The sequence below is a fragment of the Quercus robur genome, chromosome 9 (genome assembly GCF_932294415.1).
Source record: "Quercus robur chromosome 9, dhQueRobu3.1, whole genome shotgun sequence".
NCBI lineage: Eukaryota > Viridiplantae > Streptophyta > Magnoliopsida > Fagales > Fagaceae > Quercus > Quercus robur.
Window position 1 is genome coordinate 20,347,151 of NC_065542.1, and position 22,313 is coordinate 20,369,463.

General features: G+C 35.3%; 1 pseudogene; it reads left to right on the plus strand.

Moving 5' to 3' along the window:
* The window catches only part of LOC126699234 (TMV resistance protein N-like), a 69,017-nt pseudogene that overhangs the window by 31,380 nt on the left and 15,324 nt on the right, over positions 1-22,313 (plus strand).

Genomic DNA, 22,313 nt, shown 5'->3' on the forward strand with positions numbered 1-22,313 from the left:
AGAAATTGCTGAAGTGTATTTTTCTTCCGACGATCCGCTAAGTTTGCGGCCCAAAAACGACAAAGTCCATAACACACGGACTAAAGAAAAACCTGACGGACCAATGAAGATGTGAAAAGACATCAAGGCTAAAAAAGCCAAGAAAACAACGGTTCGAAAAGGCCAAAAGCTAAAGGGCTAACGATGCAACAAGATGGAATAACCATCATAGGGCCCAAGCCTTAATAATTGACGGACTAATGAAAGATGTCAAGGCATCAAGGCTAAAAAAGCCAAGAAAACAATGGTCCGAAAAGGCTAAGCTAAAAAGCCGACGGATCGACAAAGATGTCAAAAGACATCAACGACTAAAACTGACGGGCTAAAACGATGTCAAAAAACATCCAAGGCCAAGGCCAAAAAGCTGACGGCCCGAAAAGGCCAAAAGCTAAAGGGCTAACGATGCAACAAGATGGAATAACCATCATAGAGACAAGATCCTCAAAACTGACGGATCGACAAAGAAGTCAAAAGACAACACTTGTAAACCGACGGTCAGAAGAGGTTGACGGCCTTAAGAAAGGTGCGACCAATCAAAAGCTGTAAACCGACGGTCATAAAACCGACGGGGTTTTCAACAGTTTAAAGAGCTGAACGTATTCCAAGCAGACGGGAATTTCCAAACAACTTCGTATAAAATAAAAAGATAAAAGCGACGGAAATGAGATACGTACATAAACGACGAGGGCACTTAAACATTACAACTATTCAAAACTACAACTGTTTAAAACTACAACTGTTTAAAAATTACAACTATCCTCCAAAAATTTGAAAAAAGAAAACAAACTGTCTAATACATAGCTATAATTAAGCAGCAGGAACGTCAGCAGGGTTGCCGTCAGCATGATGGTCTTCGACGTCCACGATAACGGCTGGAGAATCGGAAGCTGTAGGATTAGCTGCAGGCTGAGCCAGAACTACACTGCCGTCATGCTCCGGAGTAGGTTCAGGCTGAAGAGAGACGTCGTCTCCTTCATCCATTGTAATCCCAGACAGGTCCAGCTCCGGGAAGGCCGACGCGACCTGTCGAAGGCAGTCATCGAACCCAGTGCCGTAGTACTGACCACAGGAGTCGATAAAAGACTGCGACGTTTTGAAGTCTCTAATCGCGTCAGCCCCCGCCGTCTGTAACTTTTCCTCCAGAGCCGTCACCTCTCCTTGGAGCTTGACGTTCTCACCACTGGCCGCCGTCAGTTTATCCTTAACCTCCTGCAGCTCCTGGTTAAGGATACGGAAGGCTTCCTTGTACTGAGCTTGCTGGTTCAACAGGTTCTTGTTGTGGCTGCGAACTCGACTGACGACCCCCTCCTTCGCCACACAACGGTCACAGAGGGCTTTCACACGAACCAAGGCCTAAAAGAGCATGTCCGTCAGTTAATAAGTATACCACAAAAGATAATACATGCTCAGCCCAAAAAGGTGAGAAACCTACCCTGGAGAGATCGAAGAGGGCCGACGCCCCTAAATCTTCCGTCCCCACCTGGTCACATGGCTCCACGTCCGTCGGTTTTATCAGAGATTCAACCTCCCCGACGGCGTATTCCTTGTGGGTTAAGAGACGGCACGGACCCTCATTGACAGGACTAGTGGAAGTCATCACCCCCTTTCCCGCGCCATGGCCAGACTTCGGAGGGGACTTTTCCTTCAAAGGTTCGTCTGCAGGAGTGACGGCAGGCTTTTTGGAGGGACGGCCGTCACTCCCGTCGGGTTTCCTCTTCGCCACTTTGGCGACGACCGGGGGGGTTGACGAGGCTTCCCCCCCTGCTTCCTTGGCCTTCCTCTCCTCCTTCTGACGAGCTGCGGCAGCCCGTATCCTTTGCTTCGCAGATTCCATCTCTACAACACAAAGAAAACACTTTAGGAAAAGTGACGGAAAGAATGAAACTGACGGCAAAATAAAAGTCTACTCACGTCATCTCGCAAACTCTTCCAACCTACGAGCTTCCGCTGACGGATCTGGGCCCCCACAGTATAAATGGAGGGTGTCAAGGGTGATCAAATCCCTGCACTTACGGTCTTCCAAAGGAATTTCTAGAATCCGTTGGATGAACTCCTCCTGCTCGTCAGTTATATGCGGACGGGTATAAGCTGAAAAAAGAAAAAATAACAAGTGTTAGTACCGTCACTTCAAAAAACGCACGAGCCTCATGGGTGACGGGGTTAACCTGAATCCTTGACAAAGGCCCAGGTATTGTCAAAGTAACCACTGGGCATCGTCGCCCACTCCTCCTGACGGCATACCCAGTCCGTCCCTTCAACGAAAAAATACCTACTCTTCCAGTTCCTATTTGAGTCAGGCATATCTGACACTAACCGTAGCCCTTTCTCTCGGGCATTAAAATGATAAGTCCCCTTAGACGAGGCAATGTGATGAGGCCTATAGCAATAAAAAAATTCTCCTAGTGTAAGCTGACGGTGCCCTCCACTAAAGCTGCCCCACAGGATTTCAGCTCCTATAAAAGTCCTCCAGGCGTTTGGGGCAACCTGGGTGACGGATATTCCAAGGAAGTTAGCTAGTTGACGGTGCAGAGCCGTCAACGGTAACCTCAGGCCCGCAGCAAACATGGCGTCATACATGCCGACGTCCGCTGTCTGCCCGGAGTAACACCTCTCACCCTCTCTAGGGAGACGGAGGGGGATGTGGTCTGGGATTTGATAACGAACCCGTAACTCCCTAAATACTTTACCACTCATCCCAGGCAAAAATCTGTTGACGGCCCAATCCTCAGGAAGAATGAAGGGACGGTTATCTACGGTACCCTCCGAGGTTCCTTCACTGGATCTCTCCTCCCCGTCACTATCCTCTCCGTCAATATCCATTCCACCCCCGTCATTTTCATCCCCTCTTCCCTCATCCTCATCTCCCTCAGCAAAACTCTCATCGCCGTCAGGAGATTGGGCTGACGACTCTCTCTCTGACGGGAGGGAGAAGTCTGACTCGTTTCCAGAACCAAAGGTCTCGTCCTAGCCCGCTCCTTCGCGGACTGACGACTCGTCACAAGACGCGTCACTCGACATCTGACTACCTACAAGTGACGGGTTCAAACTAAGTACCTAGGCTGACGGCCTCACTAATGAGGCAAAAATAAAAAAGAAAAAGAAGGAGAGAGGATGAAAACTTACCGGTAGGGAAGCCTTCTGGACGACTCTAGAGACAGCAGCGGATAAACTGACGGAAGTAAAGCTGACGAAAGGTGAGCGACGGTCTGTCTCTCCACAAGTTCAGCAAGATTGAAATAGTGAAAAATGACTGGAAACGCTGTTTATATATGGAAAAAATGGCGCGGAAGACGAAGCGACGTCTCGTCAGAAGTGAAGCCAATAGGAACGAGCCACCTGTCCAAGGCATTAAATGCTCAGATCCACGCAAACGATATTTCTGCCTCTTTTGAAAAAAAACTCCATAACCCGTCAGTACAGAGGCTGACGGAGGTATGGAGTAGGGGGCAAATGATGAGGATAAAATTATGATGACAAGGGCGACGGTACATACCTGACAAGGGCGACGGCGCGGATCTGACAAGGGTGAAGATGCAGGCTTAACAAGGGTGACGAGATGGTTTTGCCGTCAGTTTTCCTTCGAGGCTGACGGTGACCTAAGGTAAAAGAACTCCACATAGGGCCGGACATCCTGAAGATTGACGGGATGAGCGTATACTGACGGGATAACATAAACTGACGGCGTCAGTCTATGGAATGTCTATTCTGCACGTTTACGTATACAATTAACTTACTCCCCACGTTTCATGAAACCTAAGGACTCCTATATGGAAAGAATCCCGTAAAATACGCCCAAGAAGACTCCGATAAGGAAAAGACTTCTACTCCAAGGAAAAGAGGGTCAACCCTCTCTACTATAAAAACCCAAGCACCCTCACAAACCAACGTACGCATAATTTACCCTCTCTAACACTCTAGAGCAGTGAGAATAATTCTAACTTGACCTTCGGAGGGTGTTTGGCCGGTACCATACCGGTACCCCCCGCTAGGTTATTCCTTTTCGTTGTGCAGGTGCCATTTGCGATCCTAGGAGGAACGTGTGACTCACTGGTGGGCATATTTCCGGCATCATCAAACTTCAATCGAATTTTATTCTAGGTTTGTTAGCTGGCATAAATGCCCCCCTTGACAGGAACCCAAATAGGTCTATCTACATCTCCAATGTCTGTCAAAGGAAGTTCGCTCTGTATAGAAAGCAGAGAATTAGACCCAAGTGGCTTCCAGACATAGCTTTTTTCCTTCAATACACTAGAAACTTTTGCATTAAGACTACTTGCAACATCATACACTACTTTGTAACCATACCCTCAATATAATATTTTTTTTCCGTCCCCCCAGAAAATCTTATAAATATTCTTGTTAACTCACTATACTAGAGGAGTTTCCTCCATCCCCAAGAGCATTTTTGAGGGAGTTTTAGTTTTTAGAAGGATAGCTCTTAGAAGATTTTTCTCTTGTCCTAGCCATCCCAATTGAGCCAGCTTGAGCAAAAAATTTCCATGTATGCCTCATGATTGTTGCCTTTTTTGATTCCACAACTCTCCTAAGCCCCAAACCTCCCTCACTCTTTGTCAGTATATTGAATTCCAAGCTACTTACTTCATGAGTTATCACTTCAACTCCATTAAATCTGCTAAATTGCTGCTTAATCAACTTAATGACTTTTGTAGGCAGTTTGATGATGTTAAATCAGTATACTTTTTTGCTATAAAGCATTGCAATTGCATCCTTCCAGCAACAGAAAGTTTCTTACCTCCTCAGGAATAGATTCTTAAATCTTGGATATGGTTTTCATTGTTTGATTTCATTTATATGTCATTTTATTTAACAAAAAGAGTGATTCTAGCTGAGTCAATATGCTTGCTTTTGAATTTAAATCAAACTAAACATGATGTTGTAATTAGATCCTAGTCCATTTCTTGACCCACTTTTATCTATTAACTTTTGTTATTTCTTTTTGCTGATTTTCCCGCGGGGGGGGTGGGGGGGGATAGTTATTGGTGTTACTGGCAAGGACTGTCATTGGATTGATAGGACACACAGATAGCATTTTCATTGATTATGAACTTATACTTCAATGCCTGTAATCTTACAAGTATACTTTTAATATGTTGGAATGGAACAAGATAAATGTATTGTAATGCAATTTGTAATTATCTTATGTTTGCTGTGAAATGCATGCTAATAATGTAATCACATGAAAGAGTTTTATAATTGATCTTGAACAGATATTTCCAACCCTTTTACCATATTGATTGCTTTATGGAGAAAGTTGTAAGAAAGTGGTAAGAAAGGAGTGATGAGTTCAAGGAGAGGGGCTATCCTTATTTGTGTACTCTAAGAACTCATAAATGCATTTTACACACTTGCAGAATGTAGCCCAAGTGTTTTGTGATTTATGGTAGTCAAGTGGTTTCAAGTGAGCTGAGTGGCTGTATGGGTTCTTTTGTTCTGTTCTGGTGATGGCTCTCCCCAAACCCCCGAAAGTTCTTGCACTACATAGTGTTATTGAGCCACAAAACTTTTGACAAATAGACTCATTTTTAAATACAAGCAAAGTGGAAGAACCTTTACAGTTCACATATATATTTTATGACACTAGTAGTATGTCTATGCATAACATAGATTAAGAAAGGTTGTGGCACTTCATATTACATACAAAAAGTTTAGCCTATATCTCCCAGCCTATATCTCCCTTTGTTTTATTATTTATTATTTAAAAAAAAGAAAAAGAAAAAAAGAGGGAGGCTCTTTTATAACTATAAATCGTGGCTTTCTTTGATTCAGAAAAGAAGTTAAACGCAGCTGGCTGGACTTGGTTGAATGGACTATCACTCATTCAAAGGCATTAGCTTTAGAGCTGCTATTTGTAAATTGGCTTGGTGGGTTGCTGTGTATTATCTATGGCAGCAAGGGAATGCTATCATCCACTCAAGGAAGATAAAAACTGAGGAGCAGAATGTTAAGGATATCAAGAGGGATATATCAAAGGCAGAGTGGAGAGCAAAAGTAGAGCAATTGACTCTGTCCTTAACAGAATATTGTGTTGTAAATGGGGACGTAGCATTACTCTAAAATTAATTCCGCCGCCTAAACATAATCCTTAATCCTTTTTTTAAATTAAAAAAAAAAAAAAAAAAAAACTTAAATAACAACAATAAATATTATTCCAAATAACAACAAACATAAATCAAACAAAAACAAGATAAGACTAAACATTGACAAGTGATCTAATTATTCAATAAAAAGCCTGCTATAAAACACTCCACAGTAATAGTACACACTATACACAACTTGATACTTGATAGAATAGAATGATAGACTGATAAGACTCAACTGTTGAGTATATAATATTTTATAATCTAAAAAAGTTGAAAACAATTTCATAGCCACTGTGCAAGTGCAAGAGATCTCCGCATATATCCATTAGCTAGCGGCCACCCACACAGCTACACTACCAACACACTCACTAACCTAGTAACCCACCCAAACAGGCCAAACCCACACCCAATGTATACCTTCTCAAATTAATATTTTTTTATGCAAGCTTTTACTTTATGGATTATTATAAATTACCACACTAATTAATAATTTGATATATATTATATTAACTCAATTGTATTATAGTGATACTAATTTATTGAACCATGTAATAAATTAATTTTTATTTGTGCAAGTTTAGAATTTAAAGTATAAAGTAGTCACGATTTTAGAAAATTTGTCATAACCAACTAGTAATTTTGTATCTCAAAAAACAAGAAAAATAAAATTTAAATAAATATTATTTAATTAATATTTAAATATAAAAAAGACCCCACTTGAAATTTTTGCCTAACGTCCCCAAAGTTTTTGAGCCGGCCCTGTCAATAAGCAAGACAAAAGTTGTTTAGGGTGGTATGTGACCACTATGCCTTACTAATTTAGACTTTTCTGCATAACTGCATCGATAAGCAAGACAAAAGTTGTTTAGGGCAAACGCTTAGGCTACAAGCCCTAATAAATATGTTGCATAAGTTTTATTTGGACTATTTGTTAGTATTTTAATTATTGTAGAATTACAATTCCTTTTCCTTATTGAATCAAACTAATACATTTGTGGAAACTTTTACCTCTTTGTGATCGCTGTTAACTCAATAAACTTATGGTCTTATCTTCACTGCAGACATGAGTCAAAAGTTATTGAAGAGATGGTTGGAAAAATACTTGGCAATTTGACTTCTACATACTCAATTTTTCACAAGGATCTTGTTGGAATTAACTCTCGTATGGAGGAATTGGTGGATTTATTAGGCATGGGGTTGAATGATGTTCGCTTTATAGGAATTTGGGGAATGGGAGGAATGGGTAAAACAACTTTAGCAAAAGTTGTTTATGATAGATTTCATGATCATTTTGAAGGCAGCAGCTTTCTTGCCATTGTTAGAGAAGAAAGTGGAAAACATGGTCTAGTTTCTTTACAAAAACAGCTGCTTTCTAATATCTTGATTGAAATGAGTATTGATTTTTCAGATGTTCAAAGGGGAATCAATGTGATATTGAAAAGATTATGCCATAAAAAGGTTCTCATCATTCTTGATGATGTGGATCAACCTAATCAATTAGAAGCACTAGTAGGAGAACAAAGTTGGTTTGGTCAAGGAAGTAGAATTATTATTACAACCAGAGATCAACATCTATTAATTAGACATGAAGTGGCTAAAGCTCAAATATACGAAGTTAAGGAATTAAACAATGATGAATCTCTTAAGCTCTTTAGTCAAAAAGCCTTCAAGAAAGACCACCCTCTAGTAGGTTATGAAGAGTTGTCTCAGAAGTTTATATATTATGCTAAAGGCCTTCCTTTAGCTCTTGAAGTTTTGGGTTCCTTCCTACGTCATAGAGATCTATATTTATGGGAAAGTACCCTAGCTAGATATAAAGAAAATCCTCCAAAAGATATTCTAGATGTGCTTGAAATAAGTTTTGATAGCCTAGAGGAAAGAGAGAAAAGCATTTATTTAGATATTGCTTGTTTCTTCAATGGGAAGGATAGAGGTTATGTAACAAAACTACTACAAATTCTCTATGACAAGCCAGACATTGATATAGATGTTCTATTAAAAAAATCTCTTATAACCATATCATGGGGATACTTTATGATGCATGATTTACTACAAGAATTAGGTAGGGAAATTGTTCGTCGTGAATCTCCTCAAGAGGCTGGTAAACGCAGCAGGTTGTGGCATAGTGAGGATGTCCTTCGTGTACTAAAAGAAAATTCTGTAAGTTGATCACACAAAATCTAAAACTTTTTTAATGGTATATATATATGTGTGTGTGTAAAGAATCAAATAAGATTTTGTTAATCCCAAAGTACACTCTTTTTTTATTTTTTTTTACCAGGGAACCAAATCAGTTAAAGGCATATTCCTTTGGTCACCTCCCGAAAAAGAGAAACACTTGAATGTTAAAGCCTTCTCAAATATGACAAACTTGAGATTACTAAAAATCAGCAATGTGCACCTTCCTCAAGGCCTCAATTATGTTTCTAGTGAGTTGCGTTCAATTCATTGGGCTAGATATCCTTTAGAATCGATGCCAACTAGTTTTGAGCCAGAAAAACTTGTTGAACTCATTATGCGTAGCAGTCTTATCAAACAACTATGGAAAGGATTGAAGGTAAGATTTTCTCATATGCAAAGAATTTTTTTTAACATCAATTATATTTATAAGGGTTTAATTTCTCTGTTTGATTGTTGTTTTATAATAGAGTTGTGACGAGCTAAAATATATTGACTTGAGTTACTCGAGAGACTTGATTGAGGTGCCAAACTTGAGTGGAGTTCCAAATCTTGAGCAATTGATTCTTCAAGGTTGTACAAAATTGCATAGGATTCATGAATCTCTTGGAAATCTCAAATGACTTATTCAATTGGATCTGAAAAATTGCAAATGCCTTGAGAGACTTCCACACAAGATCAACTTGGAATCACTTGAAATTTTTAATCTCTTTGGTTGCTCCAAATTGATTAAGTTTCCAAAGATTGTAGGAAACATGTCATATTTGTCAAAACTTTATTTGTGCAAGATTGCTATAAAAGCTCTACCATTACCATTGGAGCATTTAACTAGCCTTACTATATTGAATCTAAGTGATTGCAAAGACCTTGATGAACTGCCAAAGAACTTGGGGAATATGAAAGGCCTAAAGGAACTAGATGTGAGTAGAACTGCTATAGAAGAGCTACCTTCATCCATCATTCAAATATCTAATCTAAAAGGTCTTCTTTTGTGTGGTTGCACGAGTCTTCAATCATTGCCAGAGCTTCCCTTAAAACTGGGGCAATTGATTCTTCAAGTTTGTACAAGCCTATCTAAGATTCATGCATCTCTTGGAAATCTCAAACTACTCATTCGATTGGATTTGGATGGTTGCAAATGTCTCGAAAGCCTTCCTCACAAGATCAGCTTGGAAGCTCTTGAAACTTTTATTCTTTCAAGTTGTTCAAGACTAAAGAAGTTTCCAGAGGTTGTGGGAAATATGTCATGTTTGTTAGAACTTTCTTTGAATGAGACTGCTATAACAGGGCTACCGTTGTCAATTGAGCATTTAATTGGCCTTATTAAATTGGATCTAAGAGACTGCAAAAACCTTTCAAGTCTTCCGAATGGTTGTTATAGTTCAATGTCTCTAAAAAGTCTTAATTTATCTGGGTGCTCAAAATTTGTTAAATTGCCAGAGAATTTGGGGAATATTGAAACTCTAGAGGAGTTAGACGTGAGTGGAACTGCTATAACGGGACTACCATTATCAATTGAGCATTTAATTGGCCTTATTAAATTGGATATAAGAAACTGCAAAAACCTTTCAAGTCTTCCAAATGGTTGTTATAGTTCAATGTCTCTAAAAATTCTTAATTTATCTGGGTGCTCAAAACTTGTTAAATTGCCAGAGAATTTGGGGAATATTGAAACTCTAGAGGAGTTAGACGTGAGTGGAACTGCTATAACGAGACTACCATTATCAATTGAGCATTTAATTGGCCTTATTAAATTGGATCTAAGAGACTGCAAAAACCTTTCAAGTCTTCCGAATGGTTTTTATAGTTCAATGTCTCTAAAAAGTCTTAATTTATCTGGGTGCTCAAAACTTGTTAAACTGCCCGAGAATTTGGGGAGTATTGAAACTCTAGAGAAGTTAGACGTGAGTGGAACTGCTATAACGGGACTACCATTATCAATTGAGCATTTAATTGGCCTTATTAAATTGGATCTAAGAGACTGCAAAAACCTTTCAAGTCTTTCGAATGGTTGTTATAGTTCAGTGTCTCTAAAAATTCTTAATTTATCTGGCTGCTCAAAACTCGATGAATTGCCAAGAAATTTGGGAAAAATTAAAGGTTTGGAGGAGTTATACTTAAGTGGGACTGCTATAGCAGGCTTACCTTCGTCCGTTGTTCACTTAAAAAATTTCAAAGTACTATCTCTCTCCGGATGTGTGGGGCTATCATCAAAACCATTTAATAAGCTCACGAGGTTTCCTTTAATGCAATCTAGAAGAAGTCCAGATCCCATGGGCATGCTAGTGCGTTCTTTAATAGGCTTATGCTCTTTGACCTATCTCGATCTAGGTTATTGCAATGTTCAGACAATTCCTAATGTTCTTGGGTGCTTGTCATCTTTAGAATATTTAAATTTAAGGGGAAATAATTTTGTTTGCCTTCCTGAAAGTATCATTCAACTATCTAATCTGAGACGTCTTTATATGGGTGGTTGCACTCATCTTCGAATGTTGCCCAAACTTCCATTAAATATTGAGTATATTGAAGCAACAAAGTGTACCTCACTGGAAACATTATCGTTGAGACCAGAATACGATTTTCGGCCGAGGTTTCGTCTTCTCAATTGCGATAAATTGATCAAGAATCAAGGCTACGGTGACCTAGTTTCAACAATGCTAAGAAGTCTTATCATTAATCCTACCCAGGTCTCTCTCTCTCTCTCTCTCTCTCTCTCTCTCTCTCTCTCATGTGGAGTTCTAAGCATCATGAATTGTATGTTTCAGGTTCCCTAGAGGAATATACTCGAGATTCCTGGAAGTGAAATTCCGAAATGGTTTAGATACCAAAATGTGGGGGCTTCAGTGAATCTGCAAGTGCCCTCAGATTTATTATGTAACAAACTGATGGGAATTGTTGTGTGCACTGTTTGTGTATTCCACCGGCAACATCCACTTCACCAACTTCATATTCAAGATCATGGACATATGATAGGTCCACTTGGGATTTATTGTTCTATTGGTGACGATGAATATTATTCGTGCACTTATTTTTTGGAGGAATTTGGTAAGATTGAATCGGATCAGCTTTGGATGGAATATTTCCCCTCTACACGCTATGGAGTGGACTTGAAAGAAATATTGAATAAAGTTAATGCTAATGGATTTAGCCAGATTGAAGTTAAATTTATACCCAGAGGTCCAGGCTTGGAGGTTACAAAATGCGGGGCCCATTTGGTATTCGAGCAAGACATTGAAGACCTAATAAACCAAACTAAGGCTGGGTCTAGCAGCTGCATCATCACTCCTTATGATCAGGATGGTTTTGAGGATTCAGAAAAAGATACCAAAATTAAGCGAAGCCGTGATGACTCCGATGGGGAAGGGGCTGGACCTAGACACCTAGTGGAGAAGCTACCTCTAATGATGTAGATGAACCACACCCAAAGAGGATAAGACTCCCTAATCTGATTGAAAGATTAATTCCACGTTTGGGAAATTGGCTTGGGAATTCAAGCACACAAGAACAAGGTGGCTCTGACTGCGAGGAAGAGAAATCCCAGTGAAATTGGTAGCTTTGATGAAATTGGCTGATCAACTTTCTTGTCTTTTGACTTTTTGTAAGTCAATATCTTTTCTCCCTCTTACGAAGCTTGTTGGTAGCTGTATATTTCTTTTTTTTTTTTTTTCTTTTTTAAAATTCGTTGAATTTCTTTTCTTTTTATTCTATGACAAGGTTCGTTTTAGTTTGGTAATTTGTTTTCTCATTTCTTCCAGCTACCTCATATTGGATACGAAGAAGTATTTATTTGGACTTCGTTGAAAAGGAGAAATTGTCACGTTGCTGGCTGACGAAAAAGCATGTGGAACTGATTGTATGGTAGTCATTTTTTAAATAATTATTGCTAAGTAAAAATATGATATTAGTAGTGAGTCCGAACTAGAACTATAAAAATTTATCACATCAATAGTAATAAAAAAGAATTATGACAAAAAAAAAATCTGACACAAACATTATTAAAATAATACCAATAATAATAATAATATTATTATTATTATTATTATTAAGTAGTTGATTTAAGTATGAAATAAACTCCCTTGTATATATATTGTCATTTTTAGTAATTTACAACTCAAACCGCCACTTTTATAAGTGCTAGCCAAATACTTCGTTTTTTTTTTTTTTTTTTTTATAAAACGCACTTTTTAACAGTTTCTATCAAATACTAAGTTTTAAAAAAAAAAACCTAGTTTCATACCGCAATTTTTTAAAACCGCCACTTTTTCAAAAAACATAGTATCAAAAAGCTGAACCAAACTCACCCAAAATTGAAAAATACCCCATTTTGAAATTGCAAAGTTCTTTTTTCCCCCGAAACGCTAAACCAAACGGGCACTTAGACTCCTAAACACTTTGTGTATAGGAAAATGCCAATTAAGTTACAAAGCTATTGGATGATAATTTGGACCTCGAACTGGTTTTGAAACATTTTTTTTTTTAATTATTTTTTTTTCTCCTCAATTGCCTCTACCACATCACTTTTAAATCTTTTCTGCCTCAATGTTAACAACAGGTTATCAATTTTTGTACAAAAACTAACAAGACTTGCAATAATTATAGGACCACAATCTTTATGGCATAATTTCTCATAATTATTTTGTGTGATTAATGGTAAGTGATGGTAAAAAAAATGGTCAATCTATGTAAAAGTGATAGCTAACCAGTTATAATCTAATACAAAAGGAATTGTGAGAAGGGGCATGCTTCTAGAATAACTCTAAGACTTGCAACATTCAATATGGATCATATTGAGTCTATTGACACATTTTTGGAAATACAGAGACTAGTAACAATAAATTTTTTTTAGGGAATCGAAACTCAAAAGTATAGTTTGGCCAATATAAATTCAAGCAATTTTATAAATGAATAAATAAATTTTATATACATATATATATATATATATATATATATTTATATTGACCCCAAATGTTAACCATTTTCATTAAATTTAAATTTTCTCCCATAAATCCTTTCTCACTGATTTTTTCCTTCAAGCCCATCCACGCACCCGACCGAAATTGTTTAAAAGAAAAATAAGAAAATGAAACAATTCCAATTATTATGATGATATTCTTGAAGGAATTTGTTTTAGGTTGCTTCTCGGAGTCTCACCCCATGCACATCTCTCTCTAAACAACCAAACCCACTCATTTTTACTGGTTACCTACAAGATTTTAATGTTTGAAATTATGAGAGAATTTAATCATAGTCGATAAATCATTTAAAAAATCAGCTAAATTCCTTGAAAGATTTGGATAGCTCTCCTCGGAACTTTTTTTTATATAGCTTAACATAAATTTTGCAGATAAAGAAGATAGAAGAAGAAAAAAAAAAGGACTAATTACCCCCTAATTTCCATTTAAATAATTCCTATGGTAATAAAATATAAAGTTATAAATAATAATTACAACATATTTAAAACATTGGAGAAAAGTGGAGGTTTTACCCAAATCATGGACAGCCCACCTTTTCACTTTAGAAGGGGAAAAGCACTCTTTGGCGGTATTAGAAGCTCAACACTAAATTGAGAACTTAAAACAAACTAAATTGAGACTCATTATGTGTCATATAAACAAATTGGATTACTCAAGATTAGTGCACTGTTTTAATTATGTAAGTTTGGGAGCATATAAAGAAAAGGCTGCCTTATTTTGCATCATATGTTCTTAATGAGTATTTAAGGGGCGCTAAGTGGTTAGAAACAATTCCAGCCAATAGAATTGGACAACAAAGAGAACAAACATCACAGAAGGTTAAAATTGATAGATATGCCATTGATGGCAGGTTGCCAATGACACTGTTCAGTAATTCAAGTAATCTTAGAGAGGAGATTTATGTACTCTCCGATTATGAATTCATTGTACAGCAAAAAGAATATATACAGACAACAGAATATATTTGTGCGTTTGTGTTGCATTGAAACTGATAAAATCAGTGTAAGAAGAAAGGCAGAAAGCACAAGATTTGGAGAAAAAAAGGCTTTCCTTGATAACAGAAGCTATTACAATGAATCAATGGCCTTAAAAAAAGTAAAACCGATCCTAAAATGAAGAACAATTCAAAAACTACTGGTAAAAGTCCACCTCTGCCATCTTCTGCTACAGAACTATTCAAATACTACTAACGAGATGATACTTTGGCTCTCTCTTTAGCTTTCCCAGCATGCCACAAAGGCACAAACACAACAAAATTAACAAATCTAGAATTTTTTTTTTCACAATTTGTTAAGTTAGCAAAATATAAAGGTTTGTCAACGTCATTTTCATTTTATGGTACACCAATTACAGATGGCTACCTCGGCAAGTGTAAAATCTTTTGTCAAATTCTTTGTGTACTTAAACTTTCTCTTGTTTTCTTGGAGAAATTATCTTAGATGCTCTCCTCTCCAGATAATCACCCGCACCTCTTGAGACCACCCAACCTAATAGAAAGTTTATAAATACAAAAAATTTAAGTTTATTACAAAAAATTTTACCAAATTTTTTGCGCTTGTTAACATAGCAGATTGATAATAGATAGATAAAAAAATGGCATTAGCAGTAAGTCCAAATAAAAATTAATAAAAACTTTCCAACTTAACTATTATAAAAAATATAAAAACCAAAAACCCTTAAGTAATTTTGTGGTAAAAAAACCACCTAAACAGTGCATTTCAATGGAACATAATTCTGAACACCATCCAAACTTGAATCAATTATGAACTATGCAGATTCAAGGGCTATTCAAAATTACTAAAAAAACCCACCCCAAGTCAAGGTTGATCAATTTTGACGTTCTAAATTAAAAAATTCAGGTTGGTGAAGTGTTAGATGTGGGAAAATATCACCTAAAAAAAAAACTCAATCCAACCCTTGTTTATTATACGTGGCACTTTTTTACACCTAGGCACTTCCTATTGATCACTAAGATTACCTTATTCTTTATATCCGATGGCTTTTGTCCTTTTCAATTTGTGTATGTTTGATACGATTGATGGTTTTTTTTAGACCATAGAAGGTTGATTGCATTGTTTGATGATGAAGGATTTAGATTTTGGTTTTATAAGGTTTGTTTTAGTGTTTTTGTTTGTATTTTTCATATTTTTGTGATGTGCTTTAAAAAAATGAAAACATCACTAACCCAAAAAAAAACTTAAAAAACTCTCAAATAGGGCCCATAGCTAAAACAAAAGGAAGGCCCAAAAACTCTCAAATGGCAAGTCATTTTGTTTAAAATATGAGCCCAAGACCAACCTTGCAATGCCCAATTCACTACGAGATTGGTTTTTTCTAAACATGCAACCCAATCCAACGACTTGGGTAGATCTTTGTGAAACCATTCTTGCATAATTTTCTATTTCGGCCCTCAGCAACTCTACCTCAAGCTTTTCCTGGCTGGCCCAATAGGCAAAAAATTTTGGTTTTATATGCTAGCCCAACATTTCCTAATCTACTAATTTTTCCCACTAATTAAAAAGCATAATTTTTTTTTTTTTTGAATTAAGGAATCATAATTGGGTTATATGCTTAAGTAGCAACATGAAAGAAGGACATTTTCACGTTGCTTAATCTGTTCATGAGTTATTATGTAGAGTATAAATCAAATTGAAGTAGGCCTCAATACATTTTTTGAAGGGAGGCTTCACTAAATTTGGATCTCAGAAAATGAAAAATTCGGCCTGTTGGCTTTGGCTGGTCCAATAGAAAACTTGCAGAAACTCTTTGCCTTCCACAATATTAGCCTAATACTATTCTCTCTCTTTTCTACTTGGACTTGGCATCCCACGGTTTAGTAAGTTAAAGAATGAAAATTGGCAAGGACAACAACTTAAGTAAAAAATTATAGCAAGGAAAGAGAAATTCTTATTTAAGTTCTTCCTCGGGCTGGCTGAGGGTTGAGGAGTAATGGTTCTTTAGATATACAGTTCTTAGTTTTACAATGATCATTTTCTCTCTCTATTTTCCTATTTCTCTCCCAAAAAAACCCGCCTTAATTTGTTACTTGTACAGTGAAAATTTTCTGATGAAAACTTTTCAATCTTAGATGAAGCCTCATCTTAGTTTTAAGACGTAAAATATCAAATTTAAGAGGCATAACAAAAAATTTTAAAGAAGAAATGACAAAATGTGAATCCAAAGCTGGTTTGTAGGAAAGTATTGGGCAGATTCTCAGAGACAACTGTCCTAAATAATGTGCACATGATGACCTTTAGCTCAAATTCAAAAGGTAACATGTTAAGACCTGTTTGGTATGCGGGTTCAATCACATATTTTCAATTTTTAAACAATATTACATATATTTTTCACACACTTTTTCATCCATACATATTTCCAAAAAAAACTGAAAACTGTAATGTTACATTTTTTTTTCAAAAGTTGTAACTAACGAGTAATTCTTAAATACTCATAAAACATAAAAAATAGTGTTTCTTCTTATTTTACCGGGAAGATACCTGGAAGATGGGAGGTCACTTCCAAACTGATTGTTTGATGTTGAAAACCACGCAACATTATTCAGGTCAAGTCGAGTCGTCAAATCGGATCAAACAAAACTAGGTTCCACAAAACCCAACATACTTAACACATGAATGCTGTACCCCCTGTCTCACTTATTTATTTTGGTTAGTCAAGGCAGAAATACCTAGCAATTATGACTATTGAACATGGAACATTCTCAGATATTTTTTTTTTACACAAGATAAAAATTTCACTTTAATCTAATTTAAGTGTATATGTGTGTGAAGCTCATTCCTAGAGATTTGAACTCCGGTCATTGCCCTCCACATACAACAAACATTGAAATATATGGGTTTTTATTTAATTTTCTATTTAACTTCCAAGTAATTCTCTCTTATCCATCAAAAGAGAAACAAAGGCAATTCCTATAGTCAAGCTCCGTATGTGTCAATAAAGATGAAGTGGGTGTCCGCGCCTTTGAGCCACCGAGGAAATTTTGTAGCAATGAAGTAGGAATAGACAAGGAAGCCCTACAAACAGATTGTAGGTAACAAGTAAAAACAGGTTGAAATTGAATAGCAATACAAACAAGGATCTTATTGGAATTGATGTTGCAAGTTGCAACATTGATTTCATGTTGAGTAGGGAGTTTATGTTGGGGCAAATGCCCTTGTTGTAGTGTACTAGTGTTTCAAATATTTCTGTTTGTATTGGTTTGTTTCGTATTAATAGAAATTTATGAATTATCCAAAAAAAACTGTTGATGCCTTCTTCTTTGTATGTGTGTGGATGCAACAATATTAGTAGAAGCACCCGGACTTTGATGGTTGATGGTTGTATCACTTGTATTTATTGCTTAACATTATTATTTCTTAACATGTTCGATGGAAAAAATTATTATATGAGACGGTTTCATGAAACTTATGTCTCAGTAACATGTAGGTTCTGCACGCGTGGAACTTACAAAATAATTAAGATATTAGTCTCATGCGACCATCTCATACAATACTTAAAGCATTCATATCTACTTTCTTGAAACTATTCTATTTTACCTCCTTAAAAGTTATTTTATCAATTATACCGTACTATTTTAATACACCCAACGTCCCAACTTTTATTTATCTCATCTATTTATTAAAGTATTGATTTCACTGACTCTTTCTCTCTCTTCCTCTTCATAAAAAATAATTAAAAATACCCACCCATCACCATAAATACAAGACCAAATGTAAATGCTCTTAGAGCATTCCCATCAAAACTTTAAAAAATTTTAGCATTTAATATCTTAAAAAGTTACTTTATCAATTTTAACAACTCATTTTACAATATACCCAACATCAAAAGTTTTATTGTTTTACCATTTTGTTTAAAATAATATAAACTACTCATTAAAATAATAAAAAACAACTAAACAAATCACAATTTCCATCACAAGCATTAAAATAATAATATTTATTTTTAAGATTGGAGCTCCAGTGAGCTTTCAAAGATGAAAGCTCACTGTAGCTCAATTGCTATTTTTTTAAAGTTTAACATATTTGTTGTAACTTACTTTTTAGTACTTTTTATAAACTTAATATTAAAATTTAGCATTCTCATTTGAAAGCTAGCTCAATTGCTATTTTTTTAAAGTTTAACATATTTGTTGTAACTTACTTTTTAATATTTTTTATAAACTTTAATATTAAAATTTAGCATTCTTAATGGGAATCCTCAAACTAGTTTGATGGTTGCATTTGTCATTGGATTCCACTTTGGCACCTTGATAATTGAGTTTCCATTTCTTCTTTTCTTTTGAGGGTAGGGTCTAGGGAGGGGGAAAGGGTCGGTGGTGGACAGCAAATAAAGGCATGCCTTTTTGACTTGACTTTTACTAAGTACAGAATGACAAAAATAAGAAAGTTTTATCCAACCTTTAGAAATTTTCAAGAAAGAAAGAAAAAAAAGAGACCACAGGATTTAATATATATATATATATATATATATATATCTTTTTTTTGGTAGAAATAAGATTTAGTATATTATTTTCTATAAACAAATACCATAAACTATTATCTTCTAGAAAATTATTACAAGTTTTTGACGTGCCACATCAAACCTTGTTCACAAGAGTCACTGTTAAGAAAATAAAGAAAACCACCAACCATTATCTTACATGCAATTGCTCAATTAGGCTATGAAAATAGCTTTCGACATGCCACATCAAACTTGTTCACATGAAAGTCACTAGTAACACGAGGCCATAAGTGCAGGCAATTATTCTAAGAGCCATATATGACATATGCTAGTTAAAGTTTTCAAAGAATTTTCTTAAACTTTAAAGAACATATATAGTCACATCACGAGAAAAATTAACTACACCTGAGCCTATTGTGCATGTAAGTGCATATTGATGTTGCATCTTGAGTCACTTTGATGAATAAAAAAAAAATCATTTGCCTCAATATTCATATACCGGTCATGCAAATTCCTCAATAATAATACTAATGTAGATCAAATATATTTATTTTTTCACGTGTAGTTTTAGTATGTTATAATTACATCATTTTGAGTTTAAATGGTACTCTACAAATATATCAACATCGAGAATGGGAAGGAAGTTCAAATAAAATGCTACATATGTAATGTTATTAGTCCAAATTAAGTATTTAAAGATTAGGGGATAAATAACTAAATTTTATGTATGTAAATGATTTTAGCCCAAAAAAAAAAAAAAAAAAAAAAACGTAAATGGTATTATATATTTATTTATTTATTTGAAAATCATGTAAATGGTAATTTAATGGACTGGAGCACTGGTTTGTTGACTTGACTGCAAAAGGAAAAAGAAACTTGAATAAAACGCATTAGCATTAGGATACTTTTTAGAAATTTCGAAGTAGTGACATAAAACATACCTTTTAGAAATTTGGAAGTAGTGAGTCGGTGACTTAAATATATATATATATATTAAAAAATAGTGTTTCTTCTTGTTTAACCGGAAAGATACCTGGAAGATGGGAGGTCACTTCCAAACTGATTGGTTGATGTTGAAAATCACGCAATATTATTCAGGCCAAGTCGAGTCGTCGAACCAAATCAAATAAAACTAGGCTCCACAAAACCCAACATACTTAACACATGAATGTTGTATCCCCTGTCTCACTTGTTTATTTTGGTTAGTCAAGGCAGAAATACCTAGCAATTATGACTATTCAACATGGAACATTCTTAGGTATTTTTTTTTATACAAGATAAAAATTTCACTTTAATCTAATTTAAGTGTGTATGTGTGTGAAGCTCATTCCTAGAGATTTGAACTCCGGTCATTGCCCTCCACATCCCACAAACATTGAAATATATGGGTTTTTATATAATTTTCTATTTAACTTCCAAGTAATTCTCTTCTTATCCATCAAAAGAGAAAGAAAGGTAATTCCTATAGTCAAGCTCCGTATGTGTCAACAAAGATGAAGTGGGTGTCCGCGCCTTTGAGTCACCGAGGAAATTTCGTAGCAATGAAGTAGGAATAGACAAGGAAGCCCTGCAAACAGATTGTAGGTAACAAGTAAAAACAGGTTGAAATTGAATAGCAATACAAACAAGGATCTTATTGGAATTGATGTTGCAAGTTGCAACATTGATTTCATGTTGAGTAGGGAGTTTATGTTGGGGCAAATGCCCTTGTTGTAGTGTACTAGTGTTTCAAATATTTCTGTTTGTATTGGTTTGTTTCGTATTAATAGAAATTTATGAATTATCCAGAAAAAACTGTTGATGCCTTCTTCTTTGTATGTGTGTGGATGCAACAATATTAGTAGAAGCACCCGGACTTTGATGGTTGATGGTTGTATCACTTGTATTTATTGCTTAACATTATTATTTCTTAACATGTTCGATGGAAAAAATTATTATATGAGACGGTTTCATGAAACTTATGTCTCAGTAACATGTAGGTTCTGCACGCTTGGAACTTACAAAATAATTAAGATATTAGTCTCATGCGACCATCTCATACAATACTTAGAGCATTCATATCTGCTTTCTTGAAACTATTCTATTTTACCTCCTTAAAAGTTATTTTATCAATTATACCGTACTATTTTAATACATCCAACGTCCCAACATTTATTTATCTCATCTATTTATTAAAGTATTGATTTCACTGACTCTTTCTCTCTCTTCCTCTTCATAAAAAATAATTAAAAATACCCACCCATCACCATAAATACAAGACCAAATGTAAATGCTCTTAGAGCATTCCCATCAAAACTTTAAAAAATTTTAGCATTTAATATCTTAAAAAGTTACTTTATCAATTTTAACAACTCATTTTACAATATACCCAACATCAAAAGTTTTATTTTTTTACCATTTTGTTTAAAATAATATAAACTACTCATTAAAATAATAAAAAACAACTACACAAATCACAATTTCCATCACAAGCATTAAAATAATAATATTTATTTTTAAGATTGGAGCTCCAATGAGCTTTCAAAGATGAAAGCTCACTGTAGCTCAATTGCTATTTTTTTAAAGTTTAACATATTTGTTGTAACTTACTTTTTAGTACTTTTTATAAACTTAATATTAAAATTTAGCATTCTCATTTGAAAGCTAGCTCAATTGCTATTTTTTTAAAGTTTAACATATTTGTTGTAACTTACTTTTTAGTACTTTTTATAAACTTAATATTAAAATTTAGCATTCTCATTTGAAAGCTAGCTCAATTGCTATTTTTTTAAAGTTTAACATATTTGTTGTAACTTACTTTTTAGTATTTTTTATAAACTTTAATATTAAAATTTAGCATTCTTAATGGGAATGCTCAAACTAGTTTGATGGTTGCATTTGTCATTGGATTCCACTTTGGCACCTTGATAATTGAGTTTCCATTTCTTCTTTTCTTTTGAGGGTAGGGTCTAGGGAGGGGGAAAGGGTCGGTGGTGGACAGCAAATAAAGGCATGCCTTTTTGACTTGACTTTTACTAAGTACATAATGACAAAAATAAGAAAGCTTTATCCAACCTTTAGAAATTTCCAAGAAAGAAAGAAAAAAAAAGAGACCACAGGATTTAATATATATATATTTTGGTAGAAATAAGATTTAGTATATTATTTTCTATAAACAAATACCATAAACTATTATCTTCTAGAAAATTACTACAAGTTTTTGACGTGCCACATCAAACCTTGTTCACAAGAGTCACTGTTAAGAAAATAAAGAAAACCACCAACCATTATCTTACATGCAATTGCTCAATTAGGCTATGAAAATAGCTTTCGACATGCCACATCAAACTTGTTCACATGAAAGTCACTAGTAACACGAGGCCATAAGTGTAGGCAATTATTCTAAGAGCCATATATGACATATGCTAGTTAAAGTTTTCAAAGAATTTTCTTAAACTTTAAAGAACATATATAGTCACATCACGAGAAAAATTAACTACACCTGAGCCTATTGTGCATGTAAGTGCATATTGATGTTGCATCTTGAGTCACTTTGATGAATAAAAAAAAAAATCATTTGCCTCAA